This window comes from Aquila chrysaetos, chromosome 7 (genome assembly GCF_900496995.4).
Source record: "Aquila chrysaetos chrysaetos chromosome 7, bAquChr1.4, whole genome shotgun sequence".
NCBI classification, from domain to species: domain Eukaryota; kingdom Metazoa; phylum Chordata; class Aves; order Accipitriformes; family Accipitridae; genus Aquila; species Aquila chrysaetos.
The window spans coordinates 42,645,295-42,665,119 of record NC_044010.1 but is presented as its reverse complement, the minus strand read 5'-3'; the positions used below and the strand labels follow the sequence as shown (position 1 = coordinate 42,665,119).

General features: G+C 38.6%; 1 protein-coding gene across 4 annotated transcripts in view; it reads left to right on the top strand.

Moving 5' to 3' along the window:
- Positions 1–19,825, top strand: part of IL1RAPL1 (interleukin 1 receptor accessory protein like 1) — a 753,722-nt gene that overhangs the window by 645,404 nt on the left and 88,493 nt on the right. The window lies entirely within an intron of this gene.

The following is a 19,825-nucleotide window of genomic DNA, read 5'->3' as shown; positions in this document are numbered from 1 at the left end:
GTCTCACGCACAGGTAGCAGTGCAATGAATTCAAACTATTGTTTACTGCGCACTGACCCCAGGGATAAAAGTTTGGGTCTGTGGCTATGGAGGCAAGTACCTGCCGGTGCTGTACCTGTAAGGCTACATTTTGCAGGACAAAATGCATTTTCCCGGAGTCGTGTAGAAAGATATCGGGTAAGAGGTGCCAGCAGCCGGCCTTTCATCTAACTGTTTGCAGAATCCGCGCTGTGCTCTGTGTATTAATGAGGCTGTACGCATAACATACTGATACTTTTAATTTAGCAGTTTATAAAATGTAAAATAAATGCTATCTTGAGAATGGGGCTGGCGTAACGCTGCCTCCTGCTTTTTCTCATATCCTCCTTTCACATGACCTATGGACCCTTCTCAAGGCAAGAAGGAAAAGCTGAAGGTGCTGCGCTGAAAGATGCTCTGTGTGGGCAAAGGGTGAATCCTTTTCTGGTTTGCGATGGAAAGGCAGAATTAGTTTTAAGTCTAACAGCTAATAAAGAGACAACTTTTATCTTCGGTGTTTATCACAGCACAAGCACACAGCCATCAGACTCGGGCCCTGGCCTGGAAAACCCATCCCTATCAGGCGTGAAGGCATGTTAACTCCATCCCTCTTTTGGGGAGCAGTTGATGTGCTGGAGGGCACGGCTGGGAGGTGGCACTCGACAGGCTCGGGAAATGAGCGGGAGAAAACCTCGGGAAGTTCAGCAAAGCTCAACGCAAAACCTTGCGGCTGGAACGGAATAACGGCATGGAGCAGGACGAGGTGGGGGCCGACTGCTCGGAAACCCTCCGCAGGAAAGGTCCAGGGAGCCCAGCCGTTCATCGGGTTTCACGTGAGCCCTGCAGCAAAGGCAGCCTCAGCACGCCGGGCTGTATGGGCAGTGGTGGAGCCAGCGTGTCCATGGAAGGGATCCTTCCCCTCCATTGGGCATCCGTGAGGCTGCATCTGGAGTAGTAGCCTTCTGCTAAAGAAAAAAAGGGAGATGGGGAGCGCGTTGGGGTTCCGGGTAGGACCTCCCAAAGTGGCATCTGCTCTGTATGCCGTGGAAAGAGAGAGGCTGTGTCCCACTCCATTTCATTTCTTCGTCACTGTGATGGCCAATTCGCATGGGTACAGCTCATCTGATATGAAGACAGGCTTTTTTTCGTGATCTCCTTGTAGCTGTCTTAGTCCCCGCTCCACCAAGTCTCACTCAGGATGTACCTCTAGAGGGTTTCTACAACCGTTGCTATTTCATTCTCTTAATTTCTGTCAAGAAGGGAGGCAAGCCAGCTTTCCACAACCCAAACCAAATGCTGAAAGAGTATTTATCTCTCTTCTAATTAAACATCAGGAGCGACCTTGAATTCTCACTGGAAAAACAGTATATATGCATGACTATGTGTATATATAGGGCAGCTGAGATTCTACCCTGGTCTCTAAGAGCCATGTACAAGTTCTTTATCCCTTTCTCCTATTGGGAAGTTCCTTTCTTTGCCTTCCAAATCAATACGGCTGACTGCTTTTCCCAAAAGCTTCTGCAAAATGTTGTATATCTCAGAGATTAGTGCACTATATTGCTCTCCTCTATCCAATGTCCTTAAAGCCAATTGGTTTTCATACCAAAATGTCACTATACATCTCAGAGCAGTGGAAAAATGAGCAGTGGAAGTGTTCAGCTCCAAGATACTTCTTCCTGTGCCGACTGAGTTGTAAATTCAGATCACTTACCATAGTTCCTAGCACATCTTTACATTGAATCAATATGGATATTTTGGATACTGAAGCACTTTGCAGTGCTTCAATTTTCTTGTTTTCCTTCCCCCAAAGATGACAACTTATACAGAGTATGATATACACGTAGCTCTTTTTCAGCTTGTTCTTTAGCTCAGATAACATGATATACTTTTGATAAGGAACGCTGCTCAAGAAATGGGGGAAAAAAAATAGAACAGAAAAGAAAGCAGCTACATGTCACTGTGTTCAAATGCAATAATAATTCATCCTGCCTCTTTACATGATTTTTTCAAATTAGCACAGTCTTCAATTAATTTTCTTTTACAGGGAGGTAATACTTGGATATTTCTCCCTGCATTGCTTATTGTAAGAAAGTAACGTAATTAAAATTTTCTCGAACTGTAGTTTTAAAGGCTACAATAATTGAGCTTAAAAAGTTCTATTTTAGCACTGCTACAGGTAAACTACTACAGGATTTTTTGAAAGCTGCTAAAGAATATCTTCTTTTTTCTTTTCAGTTGTCTCACCTTAAGCTAGACTTGTCCAAAATATAGCAGTCTCAATTCTATCTTGTGTCAAAATTTAAGGTGTTAGGATTTTGTTTTGGTTTTGTTTTTTTCTTTCTTTCTTTTGAAATTGCTTGTTGGAAGATAAACAAAACCCCTGAACATTTTCAAAGAACAGAATTATGCTGGCTGAGCATTTTGGGTGAGAACGCAGGTACATTTATGCCTGTACCTTGAATTGTGTCTCTCTGTCTCTCTTCACACATGTCTTATTAAAAATTTCATCTTTGTCTAAACTGACACATCTCTGGGCAGCTTTTCAGCTTTCTAAAAAAACAACATTTTGATGCAATTTCACTTGCCAGAAAGATTTGACTAACTCTGCTTTAAAGCAACTTATTCTGCTTTTGCCAATCACCTGCTCTGTGTAAGCCTCCCCAGGATCCATTTGAGTACCCCGCGAGAGATTAAAGCCTGCAGAAGCGTGAAAGGTATTTTGGGTGCGGAGGAGAGGAAGGAGAAGGTAAGGGGAGGGAGGACACGAAGCCGGTGGGGTGCCTTCTCCTGCCTGCGCCTGAGAAACATGAGATGAAGGTAGTTGGGTGTAGCGTGACTTTCCGCCTTTCACGGGAAAGTTGGGCATACTAACATTTGTTTACAAGGAAAAAGTTTTAGATTTTTACTTCTACCGACTGACGCGACTGCTTTCACCAGGGAATCCACGCCTAAGGAGTTTCCGCGTTCAGACCAAACGTTTCTGTTTCATCTAGAAACCTTGCAGTTTTTCCATCCTTATTCCGCTTTCCATCACATCTTCCACTTTGTAAATTGCTTAGAGAGGAAAAAAGGAGCTTTTACAATGTCAATTATTTCCAAAGTCAAAGGTCTTGGTGTAGCAATAAGAACTGGATGTTTCCAGCAATTTCTGACATTTTTCAATAAGGAGAAAGGAGGCACACTGCCTTTTCTAGAAATTTCTTGCCAGCATAGTTTTTCTTCACTCCAATCTCTCACCAGCTAAGCTTCATAACTAAAGCTAAACTCTTCAGATTACCTGTCCTTTTTCACTGTCTCAGACTTTACGTGCAGAAAACTGCTGCAAAACATTTACCCTTCACAGAGATGTCATTACTCCTTCCCAGATTGGTTCCTATCACAAAATCAACAAAACCACAAGAAGTGCTACAATTCAAGCTTTTCAGATGGTGGTAAAATAGCACTGGAAAAACGAAAGTGTAAAAGATGTCAGCCATCTGTTGTTTAAACCAACCAAAATGTATTTATTGTAATTCTTTCATAAGGACTGTGTCTTTAGAAGCAAACACATGTACATTTGTTGGCAGCAGAAGGCCTTCTTTAATTGTAATAGGCTGAGGAAACATTTGTCTTTCCTTTTCCTGATGATACAGTATTTGGAAAAATAATAATTTTTATCAACAAACCCAGAAACATTCTAAATGAAGAATCCAGCTAACAAACACATTGTACTTCCTCACATAGCTGACAAGATGTTCTAATATTACAAATCAGTCAGATGTTGGGTTATAAACAGAAGTCTGCGACACATTCGTTCTTACTGACTCACTCAATTTCATCAAACATGATGTTGTCAGAAATTAGAGGAGAAAGATGGCAGAAAAATGAGAACCAAAAATGAAAAAGACCTGAAAGAGAGGCTAAAAAATGTGGTTATTTTTATTAAATTTCAGGCCTTCAAAGACCTTTATGTGCATGTCAGTTCCAGTTTGAAAAAAAAAAAAAAAAAAATTAAATAATCTGATATGAAGTGATTCATTTATTAAGGTATTAGCAACACTTCCCAAGTAAGTTCATCACCAAATGATAGAAATATTTTTCAAGCATATCTTTGACTCATGTCAACAATTAGTGGCATAATAACATATAGAAGTATGTTTTCAGTCCAAAAAAGAATTTAAATTGAGACTCAAGAATCTGTTGTTCTTTGGAAACTTATCTAAGTACATCACAAGGATTTTATGATACTTCTAAAGTGAGAAAATTCAGGAGTTCTAATCATACTGAAAATGAAGCCAAAGTCTTAAAATATGGAAAAGCAGGACATATATAAATATGTCATAGATAAAACCTTCTGAAATAGCATTACAAAACCCCATCAGTTTGATTAATGTGTTACAGCATTTGTGGTACACAACTGTACTAAATTTATTCTTGAAATTATTGCTTTCCCCCCTTTTTTTGGTATCACCGTAGGAAATTGAGGGTTTTTTTCTCTTTCACTGTCCTTTTTTTTTTCCTGGACAAGGATACACTTTACTTATATGAAAGTGTGAAAAATTATATTATTAAAAGCATTTGGAAACAAGACAAATTCTGCCTCTGAAAGCTGCATTTCTTACAGTAATAATTTTAAAATTAATTTAAGCTTGTATTATGAAATTCTGGCTCCAACGAAGGGAGAGGAATATTGCTATTGATGTAAATTGAACCAGGATATCATCCATAAAGTAATTTCATTCTTAACAGAAAAGCTGATTTAAATACAGAACTTATCACAAGCCCAGCTGAGGAACTAGAATGAAGAGCTGCGGTAAAGAAAAAGAAATCTGAGTTTTGATGTTTTTATCACCATGAAGGGGAGGAAGGGAGACAGGACGCTTTCCAAAGCCGTAACAATAAAAGCGTTATACCACACCACAGTAATGTGTGCACTGTATAAGATGTCAAAATATTTTCAAAAACTTTGATTACAATCTTAGTACCTACAAGTCCCTTGTAATTAGAAAAATTAGGTGCTGCCATCACTGTAATTCTCTTTACATGACTGAAATGGATCTTTGAACTGGTGATTAGTTGAAATAAATACAGAATAGGTTGTAGTCGGAATCTTTCTGGGTGTGAGAGCAAGTTGGACTCCAGTAACCGAGAGCTTCTGCTTCTTTTTGTCGTAGAGCTACCGTTGCAATTACGACTCGTGGCCTCTGTGTCTGCGGGCACTGGTTTTCATCCATAGCTTGGTCTTTCTTTTAAAGCGTTCTATTACTGTGATCTTTTCTGGAAGGAGCAGTGAAGCAGCTTCTCTGTCTGCGGTGGGGAGATGAACTCCCTCCTCCTCCAAGGAAGGGAGTAAAGATAAAACCAAGAAAAATCAGAAGCTACTTAAGACGCTAGAAGGAGTCTCAGGAAAACACGCTGATGGATAGCGTATGTGTGAGACAGGAACCTGTTGCTGGCTGTCCTTCATGATAGAGATGCCCAGGGGCTACTGCCATGGTAATGCCCATGAGCGGTAACAACAGCGAGAGTAGGAAATCCATGTAATACATCTGAATCTGTGCTGAGTGTCAGGGACACTCCTGTACCTGCCTGGACACATGAATTGCAGTAAGAGGACGGTATTGTCTTTTTTCTGTTTTAATACCCTTAAATTGAGATAATTTCCAAAATAATTCATATATTTAAAATTAGTTGCATCTAAGGACTGTGTAAAATGCTGCAGTTACTTTCATGCATTTAAGTTGTGCTCTCAATATTTTTTTAGTATTTCATAGACGTCACTAAGTATCTCTTCCCTTTAATCTACCACCTGGTTCATCTTTAGTGATTTGATATGACTGGGTGCATCAATCCTATATGTAAAACCCTATTTCCACATGTACCATAACACAAAAAGTTAAAGCATGTACATTTTTTTCCCATAAGCATTAATCTTGGGGTTTGGGTTTTGCAAAAGCCTAGTACATAAAGTAGATAGAATGTAAATATCCTGAAACACAAAGAAACAGAATGGCATTCTCCTCGTTTTCCATGAATTGGATACCTAAGGAGGATGTGCACTAATTGCATGGAGCATATCAGTGACAGGGAATAACACTGTGTGAGGAACAACACTGGATTCCTCAACAATTGCTAACTCATTTATATAACATTAGCACTACGTGTTCTAGGTTACCTCACACGTCAGTATCTCTCCAAGTTTCATAGTTGGACAACCTGTCCCCGTCCCAAAATAAAAATCCATGCCACATCATTTGCCTATCTTGAGCTTAGAAAAATATGAACAAAGGCACAATGTAAAATTTTAGAATTTTTTTAAATGCGTAATCTAAACTATAAATTAATTTACAATTTTTTACTTAAATTGTGGAGTGCAAAAAAGCAAATGTATTTGAGGTGTCAGAAAGTATGACATTCTGAGCTTCCCTCCCACATTTAAGAAAACCTTTTCTACACTGATGTTAAGATGTTCTTTTTATACATAACTTCAAGTTCCCTTTCAAGTTAATGCCATATTCCAGGGCTTGAGCTAACATTTACAACAGGTAGCAGCTGCTTATGATTGATGTTAATTTTTTGGAATAGTTCCAGTCTGCCTGGTTCTTTGTGGGGTTACCTTTTCCAAGAGCTATATGAGGGTTTTAAATTAAAAAAACAGACCATTGATTATTGTGGAAATGAACGCACAAACTTGTATTTAAATAAAATATCCATGCGTTGTTCAGTGTTCAGTTGGGGAAAAAAGTTAAACCAAAAGATAAGCTATTATCCTATTCATGACTACATTTTACATAGTTGGATGAAATTAAGATCATAGTTGTTACCAAATATTAAAAAATTGTGAAGTTATTAGATGGCAAAATTCCTTCCTAAAGAATTGGTGAAAACATTATATCACAAAATATTTCCATTTGACAAAAAGATTTAGGTATTTTTTGTGGGCTTATTTCAGTAAAGTGATGTTTGAAATCTTTCAAGAATCAAACCAGAAATGATGCAATCTAACTTCTTCATGAGTAAAGATTCAGCATGATGTGCAATGGTAGTCCTAAATTTCTGACAGTGAACTTTCTGCATGCAAAAAATCAAAGCCAATAATCCTTAATTTCCTTACTAGGTAACAATTTCTGCAGTTTGCAGGGAAGACTCTTGTGTACAAATCTCACTAATATCCTTCACAGTTTTGGAAGGACTATTGTTCAAAAACATACCATTAAATAACTCTCCCTGTCAAATAATCAACAGAGGCCAGAGGGATCAGAGGCAAATAGTGGTATTAGTGAGAGTGATGGGGCTATTGGATAAACTTTTATTTGGCTGCCTCCACACGCATTATTACTGCACACAAGTTATATACGTAAATAACATAACATAACATAAGTACAACCAAAGAATATAAACTGAGAAAGCAAGAATTATTTCAAAACTGGACTACAAAGCAAATTTTATATATGCAATTTTTATTTCTATGTGTATATATATACTTTGTATGTTGTCTTTTGTCTGAAAACCATGTGAAAAGCTGAAACTGACTTTTTTTTTTTGGTTTAAAAGTAGGTAGGTAGGTATGAAGAAGAAAGCAGGTTTTTATGTTGGTTTTGCTATAAATTTCTTAGTTACGGAGTTATTTTTCTCAGTCAATTCGTTACACAGCTAAAGAGTTAATTTTATGAGCATCTGCAATAAGTCTTGGCAATGATCAGATTAGTATTCATTATCAAGCAAAAATGTATTCTGGAACAAAAGTATTGTCTGGAATCTTTCCCCCATGTATCATTGTCTTCATGATGTTTGTATTACTAGCGAGAAGAAGCTAAAATAGATAAAGCATTTTGATTAAGTTCTTCCATTCATAAAAACAATCTTCAGATTCAGCATAGCTTGAGAAGCTTCCATTTTCTTATCTGTGATATAGTTAATCCGTGCAGCCCAATAAGGTCTACATAAATGCTTTTTTTCATGATAGTGAGATCATCTTCATGAATTGAAAAAGCAAGATCTTTTTTTTTTTTTTGTAGCAAAGAACAGCTGGCAAAGAGCAGCAACATTTTCTGTTCTACAACCTACTTTGGGAATTTGTTCTTTTAGACATGTAAAACTTTCTACATTGCACATTGCTCGTGTTTATAGGTTAGCAGAATTTAAGCCTTCTTATCTCTCCACTTATCATCATCAAATAGGGTACTCCTGAGTGTGAAATCCATCACACTAAATTATATCAATATTTGAAAGAAAATGCTATTAAAAGCAGGCCTATGGTTCAATACACTGTCAAATGAACAAAAATGTAATCACACAAGCTCTGGTGCTTATTTGATTCTGCTTTGTTTCCATAGTAACTATAAATAGCTAATTGTGGTACTCTCACAAATATTTTTTCCTTTTTCTTTCCTGACAGCAGATGCTGGTTGTTTTATGGAGGGCAAGATTCTGTGCACAAAATGTCAACAAATTGCTTTTCGTTGTTCAGAAGACAGCTAAGCTAATCATTAGGATAAATAGCATTTTGCTGACTGGAGGTGTCTAGTGGCTTTCCACAGGAATAGATTTTACTATCCATCTTGATTAATACCTTAATTTTTGCTGTGGAATTTGGAATGATTCTCACATGAATGGTCTTTACTGATGATATATAGAACAGGAGAGAGAATTAATATCAGTGGTAACATTGCTACAAAGAAGTAATAAAATCTATATTGAGATTAGTATTTATATGGAGATTAGAAATTTAGCCTAAAAATATCAACTTGAAAAAAAAATGTGAACAAATACACTTCCAGCAAAATAACACATTATCAGTTAAAGACGTGAAGCAAAGTCTAGCAACATTCAAAAAGTTATTCCAGAGACCTTAACGATGGGCAGCGGGTGAAGTCGATCTACCATGTAATACAGGTGCTCAGAAGGCTAACAGAATTTTATTCTGAGCCTGACAGGCATTCCATATATCTCAGCATGGAGCAGTGCAGAACTTGCATTCAGTCTAGGGTACTGCTGTGGGACAACAAAAGAGATGAGCATCCTGCGCTGTTTTGATAAGTAATCCTTAGAAATAGCAGCAAGTATTTGTACTTGGAATTCATTGAGTGGTTTTGAATGTTTCTTAACAGAAATGCTTTCTGTTACTAAAAATAGAACCCAAGATCAAGATATCTTTCTAACTACAGCATTGTTTATAATTATGAGTTATTTCATTGACTGCAATTGATATTTGCAAAATAGGCCCCACGGGGAGTCCCTTAAAAATCTACAGGGTTGCAGATCTCGTATGTCTATGACACAGGGTTACCCATTAGCACCACGCAGAACTTTCAAGATGACAAGTGTAATTTCACAAAGTTACAGGGGAACTGGAGGGCTGCACAGACCCTGGGAGTTCATCCAGATTTGGCTCTGCGCTGCAAAGCCTGTGAGCCACGTACTAAGATGCTGTTTGCAATTCTGTGAGGAGTTCAGGGCTTTACATAGTTTTATATGCAAAGGCAAGTGAAATTTGTCAATCCTGTTTGAGGTTTAGGATCTGTTATAATCTGGCTTTCAGAGAAGATCTCAACGTGCGCAAGCAGAACACTGAAGAAAAAAGTCAAACAAACAAAAACTGAATACACTGCTTCCAGCAAGTGAGGAATTCAGTTTCACACAGCTCCACAAACTGTTGAGAAAGCAGCTAATAATTTTTCTAAGTATTTGCTAAAAGTCATGGGGAAGGAAAGGAGAATGTCCCCAGTTCTGTGGCATGGAAGCAATTTCTAGTAATTTCTTTAGAAGCTGAATAGAAAAAACACAGCTCATCTACCGAATGTCACTAGTCCCTAGATGTGCAGCAGTTTCTCTCACCTGTGTGAAAATAAGAGGTTATCTCAGAATTTCAAAATGTCAGCAATTATATTGAAGGAATACGAGCTGCTGAACAACCGCAGTATTGCTTTCTAAGGACCAGTCTGGACATGTGGAGGATGGAACAGCACAAGCCTGGCTTTTCCAACCTGGAGGTTCTCCTCGGATGTCTACAGTAAGAGGGAAAGTAGGAATAGGAAAGTGATAATGTTCATTCCTGGTGGCTCTTGTACTGAAGTTTGTGGGGGTGGGTGTCCATAAGGAATGTGAAGAAAGAGAAGGGACATGGCTTTCTTTCCAAGTTCTTGACAAACTTAAAGTCCCGCAGAGGGAGAATTTCTAGGCTACAAATCAGTAGCAGGAACTAACTGCTGCCCTTTGTCCATCCCTCAAAGACACAGTGCAGCAGAGTGAGAAGGAATTAGGGAGAAGTATGATACAGAGGCAAATACGTTCCCTAGATTCTCGTTCACAGGAAGGAAACCCCAAAATGATGCTGAGGAGATCAGTCCAGCCCTCAGGAAAATGGACAATCATTGCAGTAGAAGCCAAGAACAATGTTTCTTTATCCCTAGAACTAAGAACTGTAAAATCGTGTTTAAAATTGTTTGCATTGGAACAAAACCAATTCAGCCACTGATTGAAAATTTAATTCATATTTAAGAAGTTGTCTCGTAGCACAAATCATTAAAATTCCGTGAAGATGGAAACTCTTCCCTAAACAACCCAGCTATGAGTAACCACCATAACTAGTATCCCTCTGCTGCGTGGGGACCAAAGCATGGGTGGTAAAAATGTTATAAGAGAAAATCTGACAATACCTGTTTTCCTTTTGGCTTGCTTACTCACTTGGAGGAGGAGTAATGCTGTCCTTTCAGTTTGAGTGTAAGTGGAAAATTTCTAGATACAGCGAAGATATTTAAAATCGTAAACTGATTTCTTGGACTGATGTTTGTAGTTTAAAACCTCTGTTCATCAGAACTATTCAGGATATACTTCAATATCTAGCTTAGTAAGCATAGAGTTCTTTATGCGTTAATGGATAAGAGCTTCAGCTAAAGACCCTGATTTTAGATTTAACATTACCCAAGTGGAAACTGTTTCTAGTAAGCAATGATTTATAACCCATTGATTTTTTCTAATTAATTAAGCACAATTTTATAATTAATAAAAATATTAATTATACTAGCACTATATTATTGCCTATTCAGCTAATGAATGGTTTTATTCCTGGGGTAATACATGCATAAGAGCAGGTGGCTTTTTCCATGCACTACAGTTTTATATATATATATAAGGATTTCTTAATATGGTTCTGTCTGAAAGTTATTTAGAATTATAGCTTAATAAGATCTCTATCTAAAATGAAAGAATTTCAAAAGGACCTTTACCTGTTCCAGTAGACCAGTTGGAGGCCCCAGGGCACAAGCATCTGAACCTGAGGTCACAAAGTGATTTTGTGGCTCTGAAGCCAAACACAGACTTTGTTTTTATAAAGGTGAGAGTAACAAGTAAGTATAAGGTGGTTAGTGCTATCCACGATATTAACGAGAACTTATTGAAATTCTTTGTAGAGTTCTCATTTCAAGAGTGTAAAAGGGATGTCAGCGGTTTGGCAATGATTTAGAAAAGAACGCAAAGAATAATGTAAGGTTGAAAAACCTGTCTCAACTGTAAAAGACTTAAAAAAGTCAATCTATTTAACTAAACAAAAAGAAGGTTAAGAGGTGAATTGTTTGTAGTCCGCAGCTGCCCACATGAGGAAAGCTTTCTGGTAGTGGAAGGCTCTTTAATCTTACAGATGAAGGGAGAATGAGACCCAGTGGCTGGAATTAGAAGCTTAATAAATTCAGAGTCGAAATGAGGTAGACTTCTTCAGCAGTAAAATGTAATTAAACTGTGTAACAATTTGCTGAGGGTTGTGGAGCACTTTCCATCATTTAAAGTCTTTAAATTAGGATTAGCTGTCTTTTTAAAAGATATGCTCAAACTCCACCAGAATTGTGGGCTCAGTGAAGGAATTCGTAGTTGAAGCTTTTGGGGCTCTTTTGCTGGAAATCAAATTTGGATGATCATAATGGTTCCCTCTGGATACAAACCTGTGAAACTTCCGAGGTTTATATTATGTTGTCCTTTCTCATACTGAACATTATCTTCCTTTGCAATTAATCTCTTTTGAAGGCATTGGCACCGCATGGCCAGTATGTGTAACAGGTTCTGGCTCTCAGGAATACTGCTTTGCAGCCTCATTCTGTTTTAGCACTAGTAAGCAAAGTAACATTAAAATTTGTAGGACAGATAGTCCTCGCATGTATTATGATTGTGACTGAAATAGTTGTTCTGTCCTTAGTTTGTTATTTGCCCGCATACTTTACACTCTGGCACACCTTTGTACGGGGTAATGTTTGACCACTGCTCACTGAGAAGAAAGCCCTTGGAGATTTTTTAAGCCTGATTACCCAGGGTTACTGAAGGCACTGAACCATCCTGAGTATCACTCAATGAAGCCACTGGAACATCCCTTTTACAGGGAAACCTTTTCTTCGCTCTGGGCTTGAGTGCTACAAGAGCTGGATAGTGGCATCTTTTGTGGTCCACTTACAGTGGACCCAAGCATGACTGCCCAGAGAAGTGATTTACCTTCTCCAGATAGGATTGCCATATTTCTACCTTCAGCACATATACATGAATAGAATAGCGCATATATTATGAGCTTGTTATGCTGAGACATAAAAGACCTAGTTCTTATGTGCAAAACGTGCATAAAATAAAGAGGGCTCCACAGTGAAGAGGGCTCTGACATATCTGGGGAGGTTTGTAGATGTTCATGCTCAGAGAAAGTGATCTTACCATGCTCATTAAGTTTGCCTTGGCAAGTATATTGGATTAACTGCAGAAAAATAGTTATTCATAATCATTAATCAGTGCATACACGTACAGTAGGTCCAACATATCTTACACACATCTTAGACAAGTAAATACTTAAATGTGCAGCAACTGGAGAAGCGGCCAGACCCCTGCTTCTCCCATCCCTCACAAAACAAGGGAAACTAGATGAAAGATGGACTATGTGTTGGGTCTCGGGATACTCGTTATCCCTTATGGGACCCTACTTTATTATACGCTAGAATGTTCTCCTTGTAACTGGTTAAAATAAGTCCAGTAGGCAGGGTTGATACTACAGCGTACAAAAATTCTCATGCAGCGCATAACTTCACATGTAATCGTGACAATTCTGCGGACGGGTCACTGTCATCAATTGAACAGGAACATATTCTGTAGTATAATATTTAAACCAGACTCCTAACAAAGGTTAAATTGAATCCACAAACTTCACTTAACTGATTAAAATTTTCCATTGAGCAAATGCGGTGCTCCCTGTTTGCGATAAACAAGATGGTATTCCAAATGCTTACCTTCCACTAAAATAAGAAAATTACATTATAATTTAGAGGGCAGCTTGCACTCATTTTATGGGACTATTTCCAGAAGCAATAACTAGCAAACTGCCAACATGCTTTTGAAATAGCTCATATACTTTTTTCTAAAAGGACATACTGCACAAACGTTATTAACTTGCCTCTCTGTTTTATGCTTGCGTTATAATGCTGCTCTATCTAAAGCATGTAATGTTAAAACCAGCACATAACCCAAGTCATGTGCATACAGTGTATTCATATGTGCAAATGATATCTCTTTTATTCTTAATTTAAATCATTATTTTAATTTTTTATGTTTACTTAAGGTTTCCTTATTTTATTTTCTAAATGCAAAGAGTCAAATCATTACATAAAGATCTGATCCTATTAAACATTTGTTGTGCAATTCAATAATAATGCTCCCAGATTTGGATATTATTACATAATTATACAAAATTATACAAACTTGTGTTTGAACGTTCTGCAAACAAGTGACTACAAGAATCTATCCATCAAAAACTTGGCTACATTCACACTAGAAATTGCGCTCCATAAAGTATGTTTGGATGTAAAACCTCTGCCTCTGTAAAGGTGGTAATGAGACAGCACATAGTGTTGTGGTTAAACCCCAGTAGGCAGATAAGCACTTCACAACTGCTCGCTCACCCCCCCTGCAATGGGACAGGAGGATAAAAGTGAGAAAACTCGTGGGTTGAGACAAAGACAGTTTAATAGGTAAAGCAAAAGCCGCGCACACAAGCAAAGCAAACCCGGGAATGCATTCCCCACTTCCCACGGGCAGGCAGGTGTTCGGCCATCTCCAGGACAGCAGGGCTCCAGCACGCCGAACGGGGACTTGGGAAGACAAAAGCCATCGCTCCCAACGTCCCCCCTTCTTCTTCTTCCCCAGCTTTACGTGCTGAGCATGACGTCCCATGGTCTGGGATATCCCTCGGGTCAGTCGGGGTCAGCTGTCCCGGCTGTGTCCCCTCCAACTCCTTGTGCCCCCCCAGCCTCGGTGCTGGTGGGGTGGGCTGAGGAGCAGAAAAGCCCTTGGCGCTGGGTAAGCACTGCTCAGCAGGAACGAAAACATCCCTGTGTTATCATCAACACTGTTTTGGTCACAAATCCAAAGCACAGCGACTTATGGGCTGCCAAGAAGAAAATTAACTCTATCCCAACCAAAACAATGAGAAAACATAGTTTTGCCTAACTTTACAATAATGGAATAATTCAGTTCAGTAATGCAGTTTCTGCAAATACAATGTGAAATCAAACTTTTATAAACGCTGGCCCTTTAGTGACCAAAAAAAAGTTTTTTAAAGAAAAGTTATTATGCCATCAAGCAATGAAAACTATATCCTTCAAGCCCATTGATGAAGACCAGCACATCTGGCTTTTAGTACCCTTTTCAGCTACTTTGAAAGCAGTTTAGATGTAATTTCATGTCTGTCAGAAAGTCAGGTTAATCTACTTCGTGTATAAATAAATTTCCAGTCCATATCCCGGTATGGCAGCCAAACTGCTGGCATGCTACCTCAGTGGGAGGGGGCATCAGGAAGGCACAGTGTGCAGAAAGCTTTGGATTTACTCAGAAACCTCATCTGCATTATTGAAATACACTCCCTTTTCCATTTTGCCATTTCATAGGACAAAACCTGTGGAACAGAAATAGATTTTGAATGTTGTTTTTACTTTCAGTCAATAGACTTACAAGTGAAGTGGCTTCCAGGTTTTTCGGGCATGCAGAACTCCTTCATCACTTTGAAATATTAATGTTTCTCAAAATGTTTGGAGGCTCTTTTGCAAATAAGATACTATTTATTTCATGTGCCGTATGTGCTATTAGCAGGAATGAATATTAATCTTTACTAGTTGAGTATTAGATACTAGAGAAAAAGAACATAAAAATTAATGAGAAACCTCCTTCTCTCTTCCATCCCTCCTCCTGCTTCCCTGCTCCCCCTCCCCAAGCTTTAGAGGGTTCAGTTTCCTAGCTTTGACTATCTGAAAGTGAAGCACCTAGAATTGCTATATAATTAAGGGCAAGAGAGGGACATCTCCCAAAGGAGGATTACCGCGTTTTAGACATGAACCTGGAAAGGCTGAGTTCCCCCCAAGGAGCAGATCTTGTGATAACAAAGGGAACCTAGATTTCTTTTGAACTGGACAGCCAGTCTTTAAATGGCTAATGTTAGGCGCTCTAACTAGCACACTTGGAAAATCACTCCTCTGCTCTCTGTACTTGTCCGTAGTACCCCATGGTGCCATAAGCAGAAGAAGAAAGTCAACACCTCTGCAATACCGGAGTCTCGCGCGCCTGCGGCTGAACGAAATTCCTCTCGCCTAAGTAGAACTCTTATTGGAGTTGGCAGTATTTCTCCCTGAGCCCAGCTATTTCAGATTAGGTCCTGCTATCGTGTATATCCGTGTGATCTTGTCATTGTCTGTTGCTGGCGCGCCGTATTGCTTGTTGTCACACCTCAGCGTGTACTCCGCGTCTTACCTCCAGTTTTTTTTCCACTGGGCTTTTGTACATTCCTGTCCGCTTTTGTCTCCCAAGTGTAGCAAGAGCCTGTTTGCTGTTGATCAGATGCCAGCGTGGGTAGCAGTGCGTTGTAAGAATATGCAACAAAATAATATGTTAAAATTTGAAAAGAAAATATTTCAATCTGAATTTGGGATAAGGAAGGCTGTTCTGTTTTATAAAATTGTATAATAAATGGGCATTGAAATGATTAGAGGTACTGCTTTTTCAGCTTAGAGGCTTTCTCATTATCTTAGATTTTAAGTATGATAGTGGGATTTCCAGCAGAGAGAAGCAGTTGAGAAAAACATTTTGCTACAGTTAGTTAATTCTTCCCTACATGTGCTATATTCAATGTATCCATTTTAAAACCAAATGAGGCAGCTCTGTCTTCTTTAGAATCCACAGCAAACCCTAGCTGTGCCAATTTTAGAGTGTGCTCATCTCTGTGGGAATATGGTTTTCTAATCTTTATTACATACTAAAATTAAAATAATAAAAAATGGAATTCTGCCCAATAGCAGGAAATACACAGGTTGCTGAAGGATTTTTATAGTTCTTCTTCAGCTTGCCTCTTAAAGCTAAGCAATATAGTTTTTAGAAGTAGATGAAGTAACAAAAACCACGCTTGTAGAACAGTCTCAGAAGATAATTTGGGATGGAAAAAGGGTCAAGTCATTAACCTCTGAGTATTTCGCCTACAATGTATTGACACATTGGCAAATGTGATTCTCGTCAGTAGCGGCCGTTTCTGACACCGAGATTGAAAACAAGGTGTAATGAACAACAAAGCCTCCTAAAACCTAGTTCTTCCTCCTACAAAAGAGAGTAAGGTACAAGAATTTAGGCGCTGAAAGGTGTAGTGGATCTTCAGGCCTTCTGTCCAGACAATTGTAATCTTTGAAATGGCAATTCATTGCTACCTCAAGCAGGAATGCCTCAGCTTTATTTGGGAGCAGTTATTTGTTTTAGTTACCAGCCACACCTGTGACTCCACACGTGCCCAGAACTGTCTCTGCCATACAGTGAAGTCAAGTCCTTCAGGATCCAAAGAAGGGGTGAAAGTCATCTGAACAAACGAAGGAATCTGCAATGTAGATATTTTCTTCTGATCTATTGATCTGGATGTCCTTTGGAGTAAACGCAAGTGGTGTCCAAAGTAGGTCAGATGAATTGCATCTTACAAGTCCTTATTTAATTCCATTGACCAAGGGTCAGCTAGCTTGAGGGTAGACTGTGTAAATGTAGACTTTGCAAATGTTCAAAAAGTAAAATCCTGTCTTAATTATTCCTTTGCTATGAAAGGAAATTAAATTCCCTGGCTCTTGACAGTGTTTTTCATGAAAGGGTCACAAGCACGATTAACTTAAACTCAGGAGCCCCTCTCTCCTCTCCCCCACATGCAAAATTTTCAAGTAAAAGTCTGAGGAATTTTATTTTTTTCCTGTACCTGGAGGTTTTTTCAAAGACAGCAAACCAGTAGTGGTTTAGCCTACATATCAAGGAGACAAAAAGAGAGACAAAAGAAGTGATTTGGAAGTGAGTGGATTGAGCCATGGTCTCATTTAACTTTAAATATTTTATAGTGTCCTTGTTATTAAAGACAAGGGAAATTGGGGTGGTAGTGGTGGTGTGTTTGGGTTTAAGTTTCTTTTTTTAAAAAAAAAAAAACCCAAACGTAACTGATTTTTGGGTACTGGGAGGGAACAAATCATAGCACATTGTTAATATCTGAACGCTGCTGGATACTATAATGTACTTCTGTCCCGACTATTTCCTATTGACCAGCTCTCAGCAGCTGTAAGACTAGTGTGTTGGGATGTGACTGAGAGCAAAAATAGAAATGGTTTCAAGAAAGGAGAAGCAAATTCATGGAAGAGCTCCTTAACAGATGCAAGAGCTGTTTCAGGAAGTTTCTGAACTGATGAGACTTAGAAACTGGAATTATAGGTGGGGAGTAATGCTCTACACTTTACTTATTCTTACTCAAGGTTGGGTCTGATCCAGAGCAGTAGTTCTCATATGCAACATGAGTTTAGACTATTTTTTAAAGATCCTTTGAGTCTCTTGGATCAAGAAGCGATGGTGACTGGGCTCCACTGCAGGGCTTGGCTCAAATCTCAGCTGTGGGGATGTGAAGGGAAGATTTGCCCACGTCTGTTACACAGAACTACAAAAGGGCAAGAAATAACAGATGTTCAAGAACTTGTGAGCTCAGTACTGGTACATGAGACTACGTAAGGTTTATGTTACAATTTAAAAGTCGGAGATCTCTGAAATAGAAATTCTTGATAGATAAGGTTTATTTTGATGTGTCATCCAACATTTGGACACGAGCCTGGAAGACCTCCTGTCACGAGCGTTTTTGCAGGCCATTTACTACTGTCACTTTTCCAAATTCATCTGCTTTAGAGCCTGACGCTGCTGGGAAACCTGCTGCTAATAATAATGATTATTTCTGTTGTCTGAGCTGTTGATTCTTACATACAATGCTTTTTGCTCTAGGACTTGTACCAGTCTTTCTTCCTGTCCTCGTATTTTCTTGTTCTTTTCTGGTGTCTCCTCCCACTGGTATTTTTACTGAGACTGAAAGCAAGATGAATCAATGAGATGCCACTGTTAATTTAATATTTTTTTTTAATTTTTTTTTTTTCTTTTTATGACCTGAAATTTTGAATATGTTCTTCCCTGTTCACTGGAATTAAAAGTGACATATTATTTTTCCATTGTCTTCCCCCTTAGGAGACTGGGAGTTCTTGGGGAAAAATAAAGAAAAGGACATTTGGTTTCACAGAATTAATTCATCGAGTTTAGAGCCATCATCCCTACCTACTCTCATGCTTCAGAGTTCATATAGACTGTGGCCTGGATTTTCAAAAGTAACTACTCATGTGCTCTTTGTCTACACTGAGTTGCTGCTAAGGTAGCTTAAGGGAAAGGTAGGGCTGCTTACAGAGGATTGACAAGGCGCCCTTTAGAAAAACTGATAGCAAGTTAGATATGCAAACGTGTAGGCACTCGGAACTATCTAGTGCTTTTAAACATCAATTTTTACGATAATAGATCTGCCTCATTCCATATACATTCAGTACTTCCCTTTGTGTCAAACAGCAGAAGCCTAAAAACATCGAGGGAGACAATGCACAGGGTTTCCTAACTAAAAGTGACTTAATCCTTAGTCATTTTCTGAGAGCAATTGTTATAAACCCACTCTCATCCCATGCATTAGGCAGTCATAGCCAAATCAGCAATATAGCCTAATTCAAATCTTCTGAATGCCAAACTGTTCTTTGCCCATATTTAGCTCCTACTAATTATAAAAGAAAGTGAGATAACTGTAGTGATAACAAGGATGCACAAAGCAGTGAAGTCCCAGTTATCCGTGGGAGGATGATGTGCGTTGTGGTTTAGCTGCGTTGCATGTACAAGGCAGCCCAACTGGCTCCACCTTGACCAGTTCTTCTGCGGAGACAATCTCACCGTGTCTCCAAAGCAGTCTGTGTCATACAACCTTCCAGAACTTTGCAGGCAGTACGGACAGTAGCTACAGACATTCCCCTCCCAAATTGCTTATAATTATTATTTTGTTCCTATTAAAAATAATAATAAAAAAAAAATCAGAGTTTCATCTACATTATGGTAAATTCTTTCTGAAATATCTTGCACTCATGTACCTGGCATGTCTTGGTAGAAATATAACTTTTGGCTCTATGGTTGGTTTTTTTTCCCCCAGAACTATAGGGTTTACTATGTCACCTTTAACAACACTGCAATGCAAAAGAAAGCATCACAAAACCCTTGCAGAAGAAAACATTAGCATTAGTATTGTAGATTCATTATTTTATATAGCTGAAAAGTAGCTGTTATTCCTGTCTAGCAATATGTAGTTTCAGAAGTACAAAATGACACCTTTGTCCTCTGACTTAGCTGGAGAATATCCAACACACGTGAAACATCTAATCTTTGTGAGAGTCCTTCATCTTAATTTTCATTTTGCATACTTGTATTATAAACTCCATTAGGCCTATCAGGAATTAAGTGTACT